The 22,978-nt window shown below is 36.1% G+C and overlaps 1 pseudogene; it reads right to left on the minus strand.

Annotated features, from left to right (window-relative positions):
* Positions 1 to 330: 330 nt before the first annotated feature.
* The window catches only part of LOC150060711 (ragulator complex protein LAMTOR5 pseudogene), a 29,726-nt pseudogene continuing 7,078 nt past the window's right edge, over positions 331 to 22,978 (minus strand).

The following is a 22,978-nucleotide window of genomic DNA, read 5'->3' on the forward strand; positions in this document are numbered from 1 at the left end:
GCCAAGATTTGAGGGCTGTAGTCTGAAGACAGCCAGGGTGGAAAAGTCCATGAGATTCTTATTTCCAATTAACTACTCCCAAGAAGCTAGAAATAGAGCTGTAGATCAAGTGGTAGAGCCTTGAGCATGAAAAATTCTTACTTGCATATTGAGAGGTTAGTGTAAAAGCAACTTATATAAATCGAAAAGTCCCAAATGTATATTAAGTGAATGATCTAACCACTGGAACGTCAATAGTTTTACAAGCATAATTCAGTAATTTTATAAGTTTTCATTAGCATTGACAGGTTGAACTCCTATGATAAGCTTCTAGAAAACGGACAGGAGATGTCAAGAGGCCATTTTGTGCACTGCCACTGTTATGCCATCATGTTTCTGGATCATAATGTTCCCATTATCTGATTCTAGACATACCACAGGCATATCAGTGGGGTCAGAGGTTAGCTCGGCCACTTGCTGGGCAAGAACAGGTATCACCCCAGCATGTTCATATGACAGAGCATCCCGGCAGCCAAGATGAAGTCCTTGTGAATCTGTGCACAAGAGTCCAACAATAGAAGGATTCTTCATTGTGTTCTCCGTGTGCTGCTCCTCCAGCCTGCCCGCAGCCACCTCAGCCTCAAGACGGTAACTTCTGTAGTGAACATTATCATTCACCTGCTACCTTGATTATTTGTGAATTAGTAGGTTAAGGAAGCTGTTGTAAAAAGTACAAAACAATTTACAATCCATAGCAATAGAAAAGTTAGAAAAGAAAGAAAGAAAGAAAACACATAAGCTGTGTATCAAAGAGATATATTTGTGAAGCATCAGATTATTCTCATCAAATAAGTACAGGAGAACTGAGCTCACACAAAGGATGGATTCCTCTAATGGGGCTCTGAGGAGACCTTTTTCTCATTAATGGTTAGCTAATAAGGCAGCTGATAAGGCTTCAGTATTACAGTCTTACGTTGTAATAGACTGTGTGGCTGCAAAATGAAGGCAGTCTTTTCAAACACTCTACCTCACCAATCTGAAAGGTAAGAATTAGCATCTTGTTCAGGAAGATAAGAGTCCAGTCCTGAACATTTACTTCTGACAGTGTGATGTTTCAGAATTACACACATTAGTGCTAACATAGACTTGAGGGAGCCTTCTTAGAATGGAGTGAATAGTTAAATGCTGTGATAGTTTCCCATTTGTGCCCTTGCCAGAGTCCAGTTACCTCACCCTCTGGGTCCGGCTCTTTTTATAGTATATTATACCACACCATCCCCTCTGCATTTTCTAACAAGACTCAGAACTCAGAAAGTGACAGATATGTTCAGTAATTACTGCAATACCAAGCTATGTATGGAATTCACAGAATGAAAATAATCTGGTTTCCATTGTACAGCAAACTTGATAAGAAATTCTGATTTTAGCAGTGAAATTGCTTAAGACTACTCCTAAACAAATGACAAAACTAGGAGTCTATTCTCTATGAAGACCTATATTTACCCATATTTGTGTCTGTCATTGTATATTGAACCATTCTGCTGTGGCCTATAGTATCTTTGAAGGAAATCTGAAAGGTGTATGTCTTTATTCTCATGCCATCATGCCACTCCTGCTTATGAGTATTTCTGCTCTTGCTCATCTACCATTCCCTCACTTAACCAGTGTTTTCCATGCCATGTGCTATGAGAACATATTCATTTAAAAAATTATGAGAGTTTTTCAGAGAAATCATTTCTGTGACTAAGTAAGTTTGGGAAATTTTAATCATTTAGTGCCTTCTTAGTGATTTCATTAGTATATCTGAGCCTAAACATTACTCAAGGGAAGAAAATACTTTTAATTATTAATTTGTGGCCTGGAATTTCATAAACTCACTTAATCTTGAAATTATCTTGACTATGCATGACTAGAGTTGGATTGTTTGCTGGAGCATCTTATCCAAATACAATAAAGGGGAGGAAAACTATGCAGCACGGATGACTCAGAAAAGTACAACACTTCTACTCTCCCTTTGGCCTACATTTAGTCACATGTGGTAACACATGATCGTAAGGGAGGCTGGGAAATGTTTACTAGAGAAGACATGTATATTGGGAAATAGATACTTGGTGCCCAATAGAAAAATAATCTACATTTTGATGAAATAGTTACTAATATTTTTATACAAATACTAACTGATAGCATCTTTCAAACTCTGGGTACATTTTGAAGATACATGTGACAACTGACTAGCTAGTATTTCTCTTCTAACTTCATAAAGAAAAAAGAAATATTCTGTTGATCTTATATCACCTGGTTATGACATTAAGAGATCAATAACGTTAGAAATGGAAAGAAATTATGTAACCCAGCTCCTGTTCTCTGTGTTGTTTGAAACTAACATGGAAGAAGAGCTTAGAGATGTAAAGAATGGGATTTTGGGACCCATTTGACAATCTTTGACATATCTCAGATGCTTTTGACCAGTTACAACTCATTCAATTTAGAGTTGAATTGTCTAATGAAATTTTGAAATGTTGATATCCTGTGCTTTCAGTTGAAAATAGATGTACATGGGTTATCATTTAAGCTGAAGAGAAACAGTCTGGAATGTTAGTGTGAAAGCAGAGTATGGAAATTTCTAGAAAAGGAATAACAAGTGGAGTCTTACATTCATAGTTGATAGTCTGGTGCTTAGTCCATCAGATGGCTCTTGAACAAATAATAGTAAAGGCAGTTTTCCTAATGGCTGTATTAGCTATAGAATGACCTTAATATGTGTGAAATATTTTTTTTCCCAAAATACAATTATGCTTCCAGAGACATTCCAGTTAATTCAAAACCCATCTTGGAAATTTCCATACTCATCCATTCCCAGTCACCTCATGTACTGAATTAGAAGATATCTCCAAAATCATCCAATGGCCTTAATTTACAGAAGATAATCTAAAAGTCCAAGGGGGAAGTGGCCTCTATAAAATGTGTGTGACTTGTGGCATCATTGGCTATAAAGTTAGCCTCTGACTGATTAATTATTTCAAAATATTTAAATAAGCCATTTACACAGCTATTTGCCCAGCCAAGATAAACTTAAAACGTTGTGAATGTAGCTTACCTTGTTTTCAAAAGTAAGGAATGCTGTTTAAAATATTATTTTTCCCCCTGAACTATTCATTTATGTGGTGGGTGCTGGGCTCTCCGCAATAAAAAAGAATGTCAGAGGTTTTCATGAGAAGTAAAGCTACTAGTAAGGTGATTATGGAAGAGAGATTCTGGCAATAGTAAATGATCGGTAAATTCTGATTGCTGCTGTGGTCATTCTAGGTTGCTGCGATTCCTACTTTATACAGTCTATTCAAACGAGGAAACAGTCCTCTGGTTGTTTCTCCTTTATAACATCTCACTCAATTCTGTTTGTGGTGTCAGGAAATTCAACTAATTCCTAGAGAGCTCTTAACACAAGCCCTATATTCTTCACAGACTTCATTCCTTGGTGATTTCGAGCCAGAGCTTGTTTGGTATCATTTTTTTTCTGAGCATATTTATAGGTAGTGATGGATTTAAAGCAGGCAAATGATTTGAATTCTATGAGCAGCTTGGATTAGTGTGTTTTGCTATGATTCTTTTGTCTGAGTGTGTCATTGTAACAGCTACTTATTTTCATCAACACGAGACAAGAAAGGAGGGAAGTCTGGAACCTTGGGTGAATAGGGAAAGATACAGAGAGAGAGAGAGAGAGAGAGAGAGAGGGAGGGAGGGAGGGAGGGAGGGAGGGAGGGAGGGAGAGAGAGAGAGAGAAAGGAGATCAAGGCTGTAATTGTGATACAAGGTCTGCCTGCCAATTATAGATGTTCAAAATGTGTTACTGGTGGGCCTGCAGGAACTTTGAAAATGAAGGAGAGAATGATATGCCATCTTCTGTGACTCTGCCGCCTCCACAAAATAGGAATAAACAACAATGTGTTGGAAATCTTAGGTGCAGAAAGCTCTGTGGGGAAAACAGGACCATATTCTGAGAAAATATTGGAGAAGGCAGAAGGCATTTGCCTTTGAAACCACCAATGTTAACCACTGGACCAAAGAAGGGAGGTACTGAACTCTCAGTGAAACAGAATACTTTGGCAAGTATTCTGTTACTGTTTATATGCCTGTTATAAAAAAGCTAAGTTCAAAATTGCCAGTTGTGATAGTAGTGTTTATTTGTTGATTATTAGAAGTACACCTATGCCTGAAGGAATTTCTTTTCAAATGTTTGAGGTAAGATATCTCAGAGGTAGTAAAGTTGGGGTGGGGGGTTACTGTGTGAACTCAGAGGCAAAACTGCAATACTCAATGTCAATGAAAGGTTCAAAGGCACTAGGATAGAAGAAGCAGAATATACAACTTGAAAGCATCAGGGATTTTTTTTTTTGGGTAGAGAGAAATCTCAGCCATGACAAGAGTTGTTTTAAGCTTTGAAAAATTTCACAGTTACACTTACGTTCTACACTTAGTGAATAAATTGATTTTAAATTTGTTCTCATTAAATATAGAGTAACGTAGATGCATTCTGTTTAAGATACGTTCTTAGCTTCATTAATTAACACTGAAGAACCATAAGGTTTTCCTCTACAAGAATCATAGCAAGTCATCAATTTATTCTATATTATGAAGTTTAAGTCACCTGAATAAATAGTCTAAACAAGATCTAATAAATAGTCTCACTCAGTTATGGCTTACAAGTCATATGCAGATACAGACTCTCTTTGAATACTTTCAAATGATTTTTCTCTGCCAGATATTTGTTTTGGTTTGTTTTTCCTATGCCATTTTTCTTTCTAAACTCCTGATAATTACAAAGTGGTTAATTTAGCTATAGAGAGCACCATTCTTGTCTATGACATTTCCTAATGAAATGATCATCTCTTCTATATGTTTAATTAAATTTCTTTAATTGGGAGGACTATGTTAATTGCATTAAAGAGTATCCATGTATTTCCAAATTTGTGGGCCTTATTTAATACTAATAAAACAATACTTTCTCTACTTGTGTTCATTCATCTATCACTTCAAGCATTCATTTGTCATTAATTGTCTATTCTGTGTCAGGTACACTTAAGTCTTGGAGATGAACATCCTGACAAATTCTGTGATGGTTATCTTTACTATTCTACCTTTTGGTCTCTTTAGTCTGATTTCTGGAAGTTTTATTTTGCATATAGCTATTCTAGCTGATATCTGCTCCTTATCTTAGTTCTTCTGGTTGAAGATACGTTTACAACAAATAAAACAACAGTACAGGATTATTGGACCTATGGGTCTGCAACAGATTTTTTTTTGCCTGACACAAATTGTAAATAGTCCTTTGCTTAAACTCTTTGAGTTTAAGCTCAAATATTCTTTGAGAGTGGTTTTTGTTTCTTTTATTAGCTCTGATTGATGTTTTATCCCTTGAAGAAATTATTACCAGTAAGTCACAATAAATCCTGAATAAATAACAATTGATATTGATAATTTCAAACATCCTAGGCCACAATGGATTCAGATACTTTGAGTGGTAATTTAACTGACAAAAATAACCTTAATTCACTAACTCTTCTAATGTGCACTCAGGATTTTTCATCATCCCTATGTGCAAAGATATTTCCTATGAAGCATTCATGGAAAGTATTAATGGCTTTCATCACTGTGTGACTAAGAAGTTCCCTTCTTCTGAGAATATAAAACAAAGACATTACAGTGATTTACATGACTTGTAACAAGACATGTAAGGCTTATGTGTATGTTCTGATCAAGCTTAGCTCCCAGTCTAGCTGAACAACACTGTCTGTAAAAATCCATTGATCATCTCACATCTTTCCATACCAACATTTTTGCATATCTACCTTTTACCAGAAAACAATTAAAAATTCATGTAGACTTTGCTTTCTCCATGTACAACTTTCTTACTATTTTAGTCTTGTTGCAGCATACATAAAAACTCTAAGTTATTTTTTTGGAAGCTCTTACTATTCTCCTTGTATTTTCCTTCTCATTTCCCTTTTATCATTGATTAACAGATGATATCTTCCCAACTAAAGGCAATATTCAAGGTAACTTTTTAATTTCAAATTTCCTGAATGGCTATGGAGGTATTTCAAGCGATAACAAAGACTATTTTTCATATTATTCTCAATTTCCTTCTTATTACAACCCAATATCTCCTTTATTTATTTATTTTTAAAAATCTTCCTTTCTATGTCAAGTCACCATATTCTTTGAGCTTTCAACTGTAGCATCTCAAATTCATTCTTGAAAGGCTCTAGTAATTCAGAAACCATTAGTGTTCTGTGTATGAGTAGTTTGAATTGCTTCTTCCACTGTGACTTACCTTGAACTTACTACTCTAAATTCCATTCACCATTGTGGAGCTCGATTACATAACCTACTTTGGTCTTTATGAAGTTCTTCCCATTCCTATTCTATATTACATCTCTGTTTAGGATCTGAATAATTATAGTTTTGATGAATTTTCTGTCCCACTATTCACACTTATCTTTCAGGTTATTAGCAAGCTTATAAAACATCACCACCACTTGTGATCCTGAGACCATGGATCATTTTCTGAGCTGAGAACTGGTGATTTTTTTCAAGTACTACTAGTATCCAATCAAAAGTGTACTAAATGAATTGATTAATACTCAATGAAAATAGTTAAAGCTATTATGAGGACCCGTGTATATGATGTCTTCCTTTGAATGTTGGCTCATGACGAATCCTATGCAAAAGTGAAAAAGAATGTTTTCCCACACATTTCTTTTCAGAAAAGAATTTGGCAAATATTCTGCATCATTGGATGTAGCTTAATACTAATTAAAATTTCCAAATCTGTCATAGTCATCATATTACACATTTACTAGAGTTACATGTGAATTTCATTGTGCTAAGTACCCTAGTATGGATAAAGAGGTCAAGGATACATTTTTATTTTTCAGAATTGAGATCTGTCTGGTTTCATGGTGGAATAGAAAGAGCATAGATCTTCAATGAATTATTTTTTTCATGAGTGTTCTCTTGTTTTTTTTTTGTTGTTGTTGTTGTAATGCATAGAGGGGTTACAGTTACATTCTCACCCAATGATATAACTTCTCATGTTTTTTTCCCTGTTTCTCTTTCCCCCCACCCCTCACAATCATCTGTTTTCTCCCCTTCCCTTTTCTTTTTCAAATAATCAAACATATATACAATATACCAAGTAGCACAGTCAGATAAAATAACAATATGAGATTAAACAAAAGACAATAAAAGTGAAGAGAAATAACATAGTGCATTAAGAACAACAATCACACAAGATAAAGCTCTTGTTTCCATTTCCTAGAGATCCTTTCATTTAGTCTCATCCTATACGACCTTATGGACGTAGGTTTTGAACTATTGTAATTCTCTGCTATGAGAGTTCTGGATTTGGAGTAATTGTTACAAATGAGAAAAACCATTGAGCCTATATTCCTTTGAGGCTGGCTTACTTTACTTACTATGATTTTTTCCATGACTTTACATTTCCTTACAAGTGGGGCAATGTCATTCTTTCTGATGGCAGCATAGAATTCCATTGTGTATAAATACCACATCTTGTTGATCCACTCATTAACTGAGGGACATCTGGATTGGTTCCATATCTTTGCTATGGTAAATAGTGCTGCAGTGAACATCGTTGTGCTAGTGGATTTAGTATGCCCTTGTTTCTGGATGGTTGGGTAAATGCCTAGTAGTGGAATTTCTGGGTCATAGGGAGTTCTATGTTTAGTCTTTTGAGGAACTGCCATACAGCTTTCCATAGTGGTTGAATGAGTTTGCACTCCCACCAACAGTGTAGTAGTCTTCACCAACCATACAAGAGACAAAGGCCTCATATCTAAAATATATCAACAACTCAAAAAATTGAGTCACTTCAAAACTAATCTCCAAAGTAACAACCATCCCATTAAATGATGGGCCAAAAAGTTAAAGAGAGTCTTCTCTGAAGAAGAAACAAAAATGGCCTATAGACACATGAAGAAATGCTCAACATCTCTGGTCATAAAAGAAATGCAGTTTAGAATTCCATTGTGTACAAATACCACATCTTGTTGATCCATTCATCAACTGAGGAACATCTGGGTTGGTTCCATATCTTTGCTATGGTAAATAGTGCTGCAATGAACATTGTTGTGCTGGTGGATTTAGTATGTCCTTGTTTCTGGACGGTTGGGTAAATGCCAAGTAGTGGAATTGCTGGGTCATAGGGGAGCTCTGTTTAGTCTTTTGAGGAACTGCCATACTGCTTTCCATAGTGGTTGAACAAGTTTGCACTCCCACCAACAGTATAGTAGTGATCCCTCCTGGCCACATCCCCTCCAGAATCTGTTGTTATTAGTTTTCTTGATCCTGGCCATTCTAACTGGAGTGAGGTGGAAAGGAACTTAGGCTCAATGGTTTCCCTCATTTGTCATAATCAGTGGAAACCTTGGGCTCTCCTAGCAGAGATTTGCAATAGAGCAAAACCTTGATACAAAAGGCCATATAGTATGACGCTAAATGAAAGGATCTCTAGGATATAGAAACATAAGCCATATAATGAATGGTTGTTGTCCTTAAGGTACTATGTTATCTCTCATCTCTTTTGTTGTCCCTTGGTTCTCTCATATTGTTACAGTGTCTCACTTTGTTACCTGATATATAGGATATATTTGTATTTGGTTATTTGAAGTTTCATAGGGAAGGGGGGGAAACAAGATGAAGGGTGAGTGTGGCAGGGAGGGAAATGGGGACGAAGACAAGTGGAAGGGAATGAATGTATGTGAATTAATGCACCTTCTATCTGGCAAATATCATGTAACCTTTCTATTAATTACAATGAAAAATATATGAAAAAAAGAAAAAAAAGAAATGCAAATAAAAACAACTCTAAGATTTCACCTCACTCCAGTTAGAATGGCCAGGATCAAGAAAACTAATAGCAACAGATGCTGGAGAGGATGTGGCCAGGAGGGATCACTACTACACTGGTCATGGCTATTCTAACTGGAGTAAGATGGAATCTCAGAGTTGTTTTGATTTTCATTCATTTTATGACCAGAGATGTAGAGCATTTCTTCATGTGTCTATAGGCCATTCTTATTTCCTCTTTGGAAAAGTCTCTCTTAAATCTTTGGCTCATCTTTTAATTGGATGGTTGTTTCTTTGAAGAATTGTTTGTAGAGATTCAATTTTTTTTATCTGTTGATATATTTTAGATATGAGGCCTTTGTCTCTTGTATGGCTAGTGAAGATCTTCTCCCACTCTGTGGGCTTTTGATTTAACTTGCTACCTATGTCCATTGCCACATAGAAGCTTTGGAGTTTAATGCAGTCCCATTTATCTAAACTTTCTTTAATTTGTTGTGTTTTGGTGTCTTTATTTAGAAAGTTTCAACCTGTGCCAAGGAGACCTACTGTATCTCCTATTCCTTCTTGTAGTTTTCACTGTACTTGCTTTTACCTCAAGGTCTTTGATCCATTTGGAGTTAATCCTGGTGCAGGGTGACAAAGAAGGATCCAACTTTAGTTTTCTACAGGTGCTTAACCAGTTCTGCCAGCATCACTTGTTGAAGAGGCTGTCTTTCTTCCATTCTATTTTTTTGGCTGCCTTATCAAAGATTCGGTGGCCAAAGGTCTGTGGGTTAATATCTGGGTCCTCAGTTCTGTTCTATTGGTCTTAAGGCCTGTTCTTGTGCCAGTGCCAAGCTGTTTTGGTCACTATAGCTTTGTAATAGAGTCTAATGCTTGGTATTGAAATTCCTCCTGCACTGTTCTTTCTGCTAAGAATTGTTTTTGCTATATGGGGTCTTTTATTAATCTGTATGAAATTTTCCTCTTCTATTTCTTTCAAGAATGACATTAGGATATTGATGGGTATTCCACAGAATTTGTAGATAGCCCTTGGCAAGATTGCTATTTTCATGATGTTAATTCTTCAAATCCAGGAGCATGGGTGGTTTTTCAACTTCTGCAGTTCTGCTTTAATTTCCTTTTTCAAGTTTTTAAAGGTTTCATCATACATTAGGAAATGTACATTTTTAGTTAATTCCTAAGTATGTTATTTTCTTTGAGGCTATTGCAAAAGGAGTTGCTTTCTTGATTTCTGCCTTGCTCCTCTCATTGTTGGAAGACAGGAAAGCAGTTGATTTTGAGGGTTAATTTTATACCCTGTTACCTTGCCAAAGTTTTGAATCAGCTCAAGCAACTGGTATCTATAGGGTTCTTTAAATACAGAATCATGTCATCTGCAAAGAGGGAGAGTTTCACTTCCTCTTTCCCTATTTGGATTCCCTTTATGCTAGTGTCTTGCTTTATTGCTCTGGCTAGGAATTCTAACCCTATATTGAAGAGGAGAGAAGAGAGTTGGCATCCTTGTCTCATTCTTGATTTTAGAGGAAATGGCTATAGCTTTTGCCATTAAGTATAATGCTAGCTGTAGTTTTATCATACACAGCCTTTGGTATACTGAGAAATGTTCTTTGGATTCCTAGTTTCTCCAGAGCTTTTAGCATAAAGGGGTGTTGGATCTTGTCAAATGCCTGTTCTACATCTATTGAGATAATCACGTGTTTCTTGTCCTTGGTCCTGGTGATGTGATGAATTATATTAATTGACTTTTTATATATTAATCTAGCTGTGCATCACTGTGATGAATCCTGTTTGATCATAATGTTTAATTTTTTGAATGAGTTTCTGAAGATGGTTGGCTAGTATTTTGTTGAGAAGTTTTATATCAATATTCATCAAAGAAATGGGTCTATAATTCTCTTTCTTTGATGAGTCCCTGTCTGGTTTGGGGTTGAGGGTTATGCTGGATTCATAGAATGAGTTTGGCAAAGAGCCTTCACTTTCAATTTCATTAAAGAGCTTGAGGAGTATTGGTGTGAGCTCTGATTTGAAGGCCTTATAGAATTCAGCTGTGAATCCATCAGGTCCTGAGCTTTTCTTGGATTGGAGGTCTCTTATTGCCATTTCAATTTCTCAATGAATTTTTCTGACATAAAATCTTCAACCTTTTCAAGTTCTCTACTTTTGAACCTCAGTTTTCCTCATCTAGAAAATAAAACTTAATTTTGATTTCTTGGAGTTCATTTTGAAAGCCTCATTTTTATGATCCTATACACATAGTTATTCAGCCCCTGTGATCCTCTCCTAAGTATATACTTCTTTGTTTTCACTATGTAAATGTTTAGACTTCTGTTTTTAATCATGTTCAAATGTAATTATTTATCTTTAACTATCTGTTTGTTTTTAGTTGTACTATTTGCAGGGTTTATTTTTTTCCATTAATTAATATTTTGTGGGTTATGGGACTTAAACTCGCCTGAGCTCTTCAGCTCAAGATTACCACCCTACCCTTGAGCCAAGCTCTCTTCTTGATCCCCATTTGAGTTTGGTTTGGTGACATTCGGTCAATGCAATCATGGCACACAAAAAGATGAAAAGTTATGTTCAAATTAGTCTCTTGAGCATCTCTCACAGTTGAGAATAGAGAGGCAACTAGAGCAAAGTTATGCTACCCAAGTTTCCTCAATGGAACCAAGACAAATCATTGATCCCTAGAGATATTCAAGGGCACTCAGGCAACATTATCAAGGTTGCTCAGCTTCATACAACCAACTTCAAGCCAAACTACATATACATTAGATAAATGATGCTTGTTCTTAGATGTTCCTGAGATTTTATGGTGACATAGTACTTCTCAACAACTGAGCAATATAGCCAACTTCCTCTTCACACTTTATTAGATCATCTCAGGCACACATAGATAACAGTGAGGAGCTCTAGATCAGCACTGTCAAGGATCTTTTAAATACTAAGCTTCTCTTTCAATCTATTTGTTACTCATATTTTAAATTGGATGACTGGGATATACAAAGAGAAATTAGGAATTAGGATTGAAATTTACGAATAATAAACATATGTCCTTTTTGTAGCTATGTCACCTTAATGTTCAGTTAGAGTAGTCATAATTTTGCCTTAATGTTCAGTTAGAGTAGTCATAATTTTGCCTAAGGTCAGATACAGAGTGCTACTTTCCTACACCTCCTTTATGTCAATTTTTTTCATGATTTTTCCAATCCTTTTGTCTTTCATATCCATTTAGACATAATCTATTGTGTGTCTGTACAGCCCCAGAATCTGATACAAGATAGATATTTAATTTTAGTAAATTGAATAAGTAATATTAAAAATAAACTTCTTTATCTCTTAATTTAGTTAAAGATAGCTATCACAATTTGGAGCACAATTTACATTCCTCTTCCCCCTTCAAAACTTAAAGTTCACTTTCTCTAGTTTTGTTTTCAGAACCCAATGAGAATGACAATGTTCAAGGCTGCCAGACCTAAACTAGAAAAAGCTTCTTTATGTTTCTTGACTAAGACGTTTAAGTCAACTTTAATGTGGCATTGGATTAAAAATATTCAAAAGCTGAAGTCAGAGAGAAAATTGCAATTGCACTGTAAGGTGATTCTCAACTATTTCATGGAGATATGCAAGATCTTAGCGCTTGAACTAAAGTTTTTTTTTTATGTCTATATGGTATGAGCTAGAATGATATCACAATTTACTAAAACCAAATATGAGATGGCTGTAAGAACACCGTCCAATGGGTTTCCATAGAACTTTTCTGGAAGGGAGAGGATATGTAGTTATTGCTACAATCAGAGAAGCTGAAGGGAAAATGGTTCTTTATGGTTTAATAGCAACCCATATTAAGGGCTCAGTTGTGCCCACCCAATGGCATTTATTTTCTAGCAAATCACCCTATTAAAATTACTGAACATGCTGGGTGTGGTGGCTCATGCCTGTAACCCTAGCTACTCAGGAAGCTGAGATCTGAGGATCAAAGTTCAAAGCCAGCCTGGACCCAAAAGCACCTGAGACTCATATTTCCAATCAATCTCTGGAAAACAGAAGGTGGGGCTGAGGCTCAAGGGTTGGGCGATAACCTTGAGTTGAATTGCTCAGGGACAATAACTAGGCCCAGGAGTAGGGTGGTAGCCATGAGCTGAAGAGCTCAGGTACAGCTCCGAGGCCGAGTTAAAGCCCCATAACCCACAAAAATAAAATAAAATAAAATAATTGAACATGGCGGTTATAATCACCTATAGAGTTCCACCTCAAAACAGAAACAGATGTTCCTGAATTTTCTTCTTACAATTTTGAGGAGTCATGTAAATCCCCACTCAACCCTGAAACCATGAATCTGCAACAGATCCCCATTCTCTCTGTTGGCATTCCTCTTCCATGGGTTCTTGAAAAGGTCTCAGCAAACTAGCACTCCATAGGGATGTCATCTAAAGTATACCAAGATAGTACAAAATTGCAAAATGTACAATGTGAGAACAACCACTGCAGGCTGGCTGCATGTTTATTAGTAACACCTTGGGACACCATTCACAGTATAATCAGCAAGCCATCTACCTTGTCCCATTGGCCACCCAGGTGAAAATGAAACAGCTGTTCCATTTAGCTTCTACTAAAGAAACTCCTATGTTGAAACTTTGATGTCTTTATTATTCTTATGTATACATTTCTAGCGCATATATTTGCTTTTCCTTGGCATCTTTGTGTAGTTCTAGAAACATGTTTCTTCAAGTGTATGACATACATGTGGTACATATATGAGTTTAAGATAACTTTGATGAACTGAATGGATTGGTAGTGTATTTATTTGGGGGAATAGTAGGAAGCCTGTGTGCAGGCCTCAAAACCCCAATTTCTCTTTTAGAACAAGATTAAGCAATGAAATTGAAGTTGATTTAAAAATTGTGATGAGTGGAAAGCATAATAGGTGCATGTGAAAAGAGAATTTTGATGAAAGATTGAATAACAAGACAAAAAATACTTGAAGACAGACACATAAATGTAGTAAACTAGCTAAACTTTGGAAGGTTGTAATGTTCTGTAATCTATCTTGCTTTATGATAGAGATCAACTAGATTTATAAAATTGTACCTTTCTTCTACATTTGGTCACTTGGCAAAAAAAAGATTTTTTTTTTTTTACCTGAATGGAAACCAAAATGAGAATCTTAAATCTTTACAGCAAAAACATGCTAACAGAGAGGCCAGAGGAAAAGAGTAGTAATGAGAAAGTAAAGCAGGAGGGTAAGTCCTAAAATTGAGGGTCTGGTTGTTACAGCATACTTGTTTTCCAGTTGGGTAAGTGGAGGAGATAGGATTTTTGAATCCTACATGGCCTAGACCCTTGAAGCTTAACAAGAAAAGAGCTCTGGTTGGTGTGAGGCTATCGCCAGCCACAACCGAATGCTTTATTGCCGTCTGGAAGTGTTTATTTTCTGAACATAAATTCAGGGGACAGATTCAAGGCATGTCTAGAAATAAAGCATATCATCATGTGAGCTGAGCTGACAAGGACAATTTACTGTACTGTGCATTTGTTCTGAGCCAATCGGAGGAAAGCCAGCGATTAACATTCTAAAATCCCACTGTTCAGTTCTGCCTGTCCCTTCCCTGAACTTTGGGAATGGCCTGGCTTAACCCCTTGCAGGACTGCAGTGAAGCATAAGGAGCCCTATGAAGGTACACATGTTCTTTCTACCAGGAGTGATACACAGTGTAAAGAAGCTCTGTTATCCACAGGTTGGCCAGGAAACTGTGTCTTTGTGAGCCCTGGGAGTGAAGGCTAGCTAAAAGCAACTCTATTTCCTAAAGGCTTTGGTTGAGAAAGCTGAAGGTGAGATTAATTGGTCAGCTTTCCATGTGACTTCAGAGTAAAGGCAGATCAAGTGTTTGCTGATTATTTGTTCAGGGTCTGAAAGACCAGTTAGTCTGGAGAGACAGAGCATAGTGTATTTAAGAGTATGAATTCTCCTTCCCAATAAAGTTGGATCTGAATAGCAGCTCACTTACTGTTATATGCAGACTTTATTAATGCATCTGTATATATCTTCTTTATGTAAAACTATCCCATATGGATTACATACCAAAGAATTAAATGAGCTAATGAATCTGAAGTGTCTAAGTCAATTGTGCTTCATTGCTTTTGTGTGCTATTGCTATTGTTATTTTATCTGTTGCACATGGCTAAGAGGCTAAAAGAGAACTTTTTGGTTTTTTTCCGGGATACATGAGCATTTTTTTTACATTTGTAGAGAACCTAATCTCAGCTATAGGTGGCAATGTTTAATCTATTATTAGAGTTGCCATTTTGGGAGGTTTCTTTTCATATCTTAGAGTTAGGTAGGAATAGATAGTCTTTTCAAAACACCTCAAGAGAGTAAAATTTAGAAAGCAATATGGAGGCTAACTGAAATCCTTGGCAATTACTGATATGAAATATATTAGAAAAATGAGGCTAGAACTTAGTGCAACTTAGAAAGATATAGTATCTAAGGTCATTTAATACACCGCTGGCTCTCCATAGCCTATGAGTTTGGCAGATGTGAATTTAACTACAGACACAAAATGTACTTAGAAAACACATTGTGTCACAGATTGACTATAGAGCTCTTTGGTATTGTCATTAACTTGTGAAGGTAGAACTTACTGATCTACGAACAGAGTAAGGGCATTATATCATTTATTTAAGTAAAATAGAGATGACTTAAATTACATAGGAGAAGGCACATAGTTTGTATGAAAATATTATGCCATAAAGGACATGGACATCCATAGAGTTTGAAAACTGTCAAGGGTCTGGAACCTGCCTCCCATAATGAATGATTATATTCAGGATGAAAATCTCAACATGTGTTCTCTTCCCTCAAGAAAATGACTGAACAATCAAAGTCATAAGAAGAGGGTACTTTCTAGCAGTTCCTCTTTGGCATTTCTTCACCAGTGGCCTCTTCTTTTCTAGTTCCATGCTGTATAAGAGATAAAAAATAGCAGTCATAGAGGGATAAATTTTCCTGAGAAACTTCTGCCTACAGACTTACTGAGTAAGCAAGAAGGGCTTTAAAACTATACGTTTTATCATCGTTCACACGAATGGTTGGCCTTTAAAACATGCAAGGATGAACCTAATGGAGTTTTGTGAACAAAAACTATAACTCTTCATTGTATATTTTGATGATTCCATCAACAAATGTTTTCATAGTGAGTAGGTAAGTCCGCCTAAACTATCCATGGACCAGGGTGTTTTCTTTCTTTTCTTCCTTAATTCAATTAAATCTTCTTCCTCTATCTTTCCTCCCCCCTTTTCATTCTCCTTTACTTTATATTCTGTGTTTCTTCATTACCTAGCTGAAGATGGATCTGCATTCCAAAATACATTGTCCATTAGCTTTTATTTTCAGTTTTACTCATCCTGATTCATTCAAAGCAAATATTAAGAAGACTCAGCTTAGATTCTAATTCTAACTGTAGTGAGCCCATTGTCAATACCTTATTTATAACATCTGAGTTAGAGATATGTTTCTCAACCATCAATATAACTTATTCAGAATCTTATTAGAAATATACTAATGGAGGATTAAACATTGTCTAAATGGCACATTCTGTTTCTCATACCGATAACTCCATATATTACTACTCTTTTTAATAATTAATGTTCTTGTTTTTAAGATATTAACAACTTAGTCTTTGCCCTACTCAATCCACCCTCATAATGAAAAGCACAGAATGTTCTATGGGCCTGTGTCACTGCCACACTAATTGTGATGAAATGTTCAGTATAATGCACCAATAAATATTTGAAAATTGGGTGGAAAGGAATGTGGAGAAAGCACTTTGTGCTTTTAATTGATATGCTGAACAATATTGGTTACACGTGGGACTAATGCATTTGATTTTTTTTCTCTTCTAGGTGTGATTTAAAAATTGTGGTATCTGAAGTAACCTAGGATTGTTATTCACTCTTGTTAGAATGTCTGTTTCTATATCAATTACCCTTGCTTATTCTCTCTTGCACTGGGAAACAATTTGCTACTAACATACTTAACATAGAGACTGAAGTTCACTCAGAGTAATAGAAATGTTTTCCCTAAAATCCGGCTCATCATGACTTCTTACCCCCTTTGTACTTCCTAAATTTAAATCTCTTTTCTCATTTTCCTGTGTTCAGTGTAGTTCTCTGTCTTGATGTCAATACTGAGGATGCTTAAGTATCTTTCATTTTCATGTGATATCAAAAATGTTAAGAGGTAGAATTATGCAATGATTTGGATATTGCATTTATTTCAGTAAGTCTTTTCAGGTTAATGAAGATCTTCTGTTGTTGGCCCTATTATATCTATCAAAATTTTTCTGCTTGGACTTTTAATGTCTCTCTGATAGCTACTAAAACCTTGCTGTGTAGGCCATAATGTTCTACATAGATGCCTTGGTCTCTTCATGATTTCACTATCTAATTCTCTGCCCTCATCTTCTGCCACTGAATCCTCTCCTCTATACTTCCTACTGTCTTTGACATCTTATGACCATATCCACCCACTCTGTCTGTCTTAGTTTTAGATTACCAGAATGGTCCTTTTCTTTCTTCAGTGTTGCTTGGGATATATTATCTCCCAGTTTCCTTCCACAAAAGCCCAGGCCAGAGTGCAGTTTCTTTATTCTCTGGGATCAGGGAGCCCTGAATCCATCTCTTCTGCTGGCTATTGTGCTATGCTGGGATGGTCTGTTTGCTTGATGTACTTTCTGCCAACTTTTGGAGAAATTATATCTGAGTTTGGGGGAATCCTTTGTACTCAGAGTGCTTGGAAGTAGTAGACTATATTGATTTTTTTTGTTGAGTGAATTTATGAATGAGTAAGCTATTATTGAACGAGTGGATTCTAGCTGTTTTCATACCTCCAGTACACTACTAGATAAACAAATCCATGAAATTCCCTGTCCTTTAGACGTTTGCTTTTTGTTCCTTTGCTCAGAATTGGCAGGGAGGTATTAAGCTAATGACAACATTCTAGAACCTACTAAGAATTTTGAATACTATTGAATGTTAAAAAAAATTGAAGGAAGAGTTCTTGTGTTATTTTTCTTTACAGAGCATGGATTTCTAGAACTAATTAGAATAGTTGATGCTCTATCAGTGACTGCTGGCCAAATATTTGATGGATCTTCAACCACTCTTTAAGAATTTGCCTGACAGAGGCAAACCAGGAGTCTTCAGAGTAAGAGTATGTGAAGGCCAAAAGAGGCCTGAAATGATAACTCCTACCCGCTATAAACAACATGACTAGATGCCTTTATTGAAGAACATTGACAAAAAATCTCCTGTCTCTTCTGGACTCTTCTAATTTATAACTCTGCCCCCCCTTTCTTCTCTGTATGCATAGGAACACTTCATATTTTCCTCTTTCCTGTTAGGAACTTCTACACATGGAATTTTTGGAATTTTCATAATGTTATAGTAATGTAGTACAGCTACCCCAGCTTTCTATCAGAAATGGCAGGCAGCCAAAAACTAGAATCATTGTTTGCAAACTCTAAATATAGAGTCAAGATTTATATGAAGAAAACAGATATGTCTTGTTATGAAACCATGAATAAGCATTGGCACAAACATAATAGTTTATTCTTCCTTGATATTGCTTATTTTAAATAGCTATCTATCTTTTACCAGGATTCTGTAGGAAGATACATTAAAGAAGTACCGGAGGGTTGCTCTTTTCTTCTTGTAGTTCAGACTTCATTATTTCTAGGGAGTGATGAACAAAATAAGAGCCTGAAGGTGATTTGGTCTTTCTACATTTCAGGTAGCCTGTGGGTTTGTTATTATTATTAATAATGCATTGTATTCATCTCTTGGTCAGTGTTGATGCGGTTTCTTTTTTCATTCTGCATTTGCTCTGATTTTGTACAAAGGATGCCTTGATCTTGAAACTTCTTCAGCCTTTACAAGATGTCATATTCAGCAAAGAAAGAACCCCACCCCCCACACATTCCCATCTGCGCCTCCTCTGACTTCCTTCCACCCTGTCCCTCGTCTCTCATTTCCATGCCCCTTTAATCATTTCTGCCTTGTCCACAACAAAGGGACAACAGTAGGATAAAAAGACTTTCAGAAAGAGTTAAAAAGGATGGATAAAATTCCTACAATGTACACCATATGGCTTGACATTTTCCAGATTAGGTAAACATTTCTATTGGGGATAAAATAGTCGTGTACACTGATGTAAAGAAATTGCCTGAGACAAGGGCATACTCAACAAAGTTATGCTGTGGAGGAATGTTTGCTCAGTAAAGACAAATCTAAAGTCTCAAGGGCAGGCTCAAGGAGGGGCCATGGTACAGTCCAACTTTGGGAAGAAAGGGTTAAAAACAGAGTCTGTGATCAATATAACTATTATATTCTCTAAGTTGTGCATTAGTAATTGTTTTCAAATGTATTCATACACACATTTTTTTGCAAGAAATTCCTAACAATCTATTGCTAAGCGTCTGAAGTTCTAAAATTTCTAAGTCTGTTTCTATGTAGCCAATATTTACCAAAAGGCACTTGCAACACGGAACAAATTGATCTTAGGTGTGTTGGTGTGAGTGTGTGTGTGTGTGTGTGTGTGTGTGTGTGTGTCTTTGTGTGTCTGTGTCTGTGTAAGGTATAGATCTGTCTGCTACTTGGTGAACAGCCCCAGAGCCATAGATTTCATTTGATCTTTGCAAAGGCTAACATCTGTCTGCTGTCATTTTAGTAAGATTGATGGCAGGCAAGAAAGAAGAGAGAGGTGGGGGTAGATGAACAGAGCCAGAAAGAAGGAACACTGGGAAGCCCCCATGGTGGTGACCAAGGCTGTCAGGGGTCACTGCTACAAACCCTTTGTCCAATGAGGGCTGCAGTGGGAGGCAGCATAGGCCCCTCACTGGCAGTAATTGCACTTGGTTGTTACAGCTGATAGCTAGAACTCCAAGATACAAAGGCAGTATTTAGCACCTTATATATCTTAATAGATTACTCACATTGCACGCAGCACCAAGCTAAATGTTATGACAGCCCTAAGAATGTAGTTTACTGTTATCTTAATGTAGTTGGGCAGTACAGGGTAAAGCCATCAAAAATATTATATTCTTTTTTAAGTTTCCAAGAGAAACTAACTGATGCGGACATAAAGCTATTTTTATACCAAAGCCCTGAGTTTTGGCAAACACTCTCCCAACCATAATTTTAAATACACACACACATATTTCACATATGCATATGTATATGCATGGTTATGCACATTTATATGTTCATTTCCTCATTTGCTAAATATCATTTTCTTTTACTACTTCCTTTAAATTGTTATGTGAACATACTATAGAGGGAAGAATCAATTTAGATATTTTTGAGAGATGATCCCATATTTGAAATTAGTCTATGAAAGAGTAAGCATTATTTTTGAAGGTATAAATGACCCACTTGTAAATATAGCATGAATGAATGGATGGATGAATGAATGAATAGGATGAATGATTAAATGAATGAATCAATGGTGAATCAATGGTGACATGGTCTTTCTGATGAGTACATGTCTTGTATTTATTTATTTTATTTTATTGTAAAGATAATGTGTAGAGGGGTTACAGTTAAAAGCATGGCTCAAATATGTTATTTTGCAAACACTTTCCTAAGTGCACACACCTGGTAGGAACAAGCTTGGCCTGTCCTGTGAAATGAATAAAATCTGCTAGGAATAAACTCCATAAAGCCAGAAAAATCCATCGGTAACAGTAAGGCCTATTTGCTCAGGCTTTTTTTTTTTGTACTGGTGTGGTCGGATGTTTGATTTGAACTTGTTGAAGCAGCGGCTGCAGGGAGTTTTAGACTAGCTTTGGCCTTTATCAGCAGGAGGCAGATTCCAAGAAGAGAATCTAATCCAGACACATATAACACTTTCCAAATTTAGTTGGAACGTTAAACAACTTGGCTTTTTGCAGCAAGAGCCCTCAAGAGCTTTGGGATTCCTTATGACATCAGGGTGATGACATGACAGAATGACTTAGTTCCATGGGCCAACTTATGTAAATTCCAGGACTTTTTAGAATTTAACCATAACCATCAGATCAGATCTAACTCCACAAATGAGAAAATAGGCCTTTTTTCCCTCTAAAAACAAATCAACTAAATTAAATAATTGGCCAGAATTCTTTTTAATTTAGTAAAGGAAGTTGCATGTTGAATACATTCATAGATAGCTGTACCACCAATGACATAGCTGAAATTTGAACACTAGAAAGAAATGAATGCCAAATGATTGTAGGCTGATGTTTCTGTAGTATTTAAAAAAAAACAAACCTAAAACAACAACACATTTAAAATAACGACCAGTAGATTAGGTGGTTGGTTGATCTCCAAGTTTACAATCAATTTTACTATGATTTGGTTGGCTGAATATTTTTTGTTGTTTAGAGAAAATTTTAAATATATCTAAAAATGATCTTAGAAGTGTGTGTGTGTGTGTGTGTGTGTGTGTGTGTGTGTGTGTGTGTTTAAGGCGAGGAAGTTAACGTTATCCTTTTTCTCTAAAGTGCCACAAAATAGAAAACACAATGCTGTAACAGCACAAACGTAGGGGATTAGATGTTCTGCCCCTCTGTCTTTTTTGTAAGTAAAGTCCACATTTATTTTTAATAATTTATTTACTTACTTACTTTCTGGAAATTAAACATGAAACCTCATGAATGCTAAGTATACACTCTTTTACTCAATTTCACATCAAACCTGTTTCTCAAATTTTAAATGATGAATACTGTTAGATGAATATATATATATATAATGGAGTGATGATTTTTGATAGTGAGAATTAATGTAAAAATCATAGTAAGATCATGCTCAATTGTGTTTGTTTCTTTACTGTTAGTATCCATGAACTCTTACTGGGGTAAATATAATGGAATAAAAGAAAGGTTAGGATTGGGATTATATATTAACAAGGGACACTTGAAGTATACAAGACATAGAAAAGGTATAAACAAAAACCAGGATTTATCAGAATTATAACCATTTGTAGTAAGTTAAAATGGCAGTACTCTTAAAAGTGATATCTATGCCGCACCTGTGATTATGACTTCATTTGGAAAAAGTATTTGAAGATTGAAAATGTATGTTAAGGATCCAAAGATGAGATTATCATGGTTTATCCATGTTGGCCCTAAATCTCCCAGTAAGTAGTCTGAGAAGGTGAGAAAAAACATAAAAACAGATACAGATACAGAAATGTGGGTTGTAATACAGGCTAAGTCAAGTCTGGTGCCACTAGAAGTTAAAAAATTAAATAATGCTCCAGTAGAGACTTTAAAAGGAGCACAGATTAGCCAGTAAGTTGATTTCATATTTCAGTACTAGGAGAGAAAGCAGATTTTTCAGACCTGAGAGAGACTATATTTTTTTTCTTGTAAGCCTCTTGCTTGTGGCAACTTATTATAGTGGCTTCAGGAAACTACTATGGCCAAATAATATGGTCAAATGAGACGATCAAATAGGAACACATGTCAACATCACCTTTGACTGGAGGAAGCAAAAGTTACAAAATTTGGAGCCTCTCCCTTCTCCCACTCTGATTTTTACTGTTTCTCTAATTGGCCAAACATAAGAAACATCCTATTGTAGTCCATGAACTTATACAACACTATTATGTGTCAATAAAGAAAAACGTATTAAAACTATAAGTGCAAGAGCACCTCAAGTGTGTGCTTTGAGAATGCTTAGGAATGGAATATGAAACAGAGAAGAAATGAACTTGTATGGGAAATAGAGTGTTGAGCACCACAAATATATACTCTTTATACCTTTATTTCCAATGTTAAAATTGTATAATATATGCTATTATTGTTAAACAGAGTCCAAACTCAAGCTTCCCCAAAAGGAAGAAATGAGAGACATGAATGCTGAGGGTGTGCTTAAAGTTCATCTAAGCTCATCAAAAGGTGTATGTTTTAGGTGGGTCAGAAGATGGCGCCGAGACAACAGGGACCCAGCCTAGCTCTCTCCCCCAAAAATAGAGAATCAGGGAATCTAACGAGCCAACTGTCTTATAAAACCCACAACTACAAATTCAAGAGCAATGGAGAAAAACTCAAACCAGAAAAGATATCCAACTGAAGCTTATAGCCAA

This window comes from Megascapheus bottae, chromosome 7 (assembly GCF_031878675.1).
Source record: "Megascapheus bottae isolate mThoBot1 chromosome 7, mThoBot2.hap1, whole genome shotgun sequence".
NCBI classification, from domain to species: domain Eukaryota; kingdom Metazoa; phylum Chordata; class Mammalia; order Rodentia; family Geomyidae; genus Megascapheus; species Megascapheus bottae.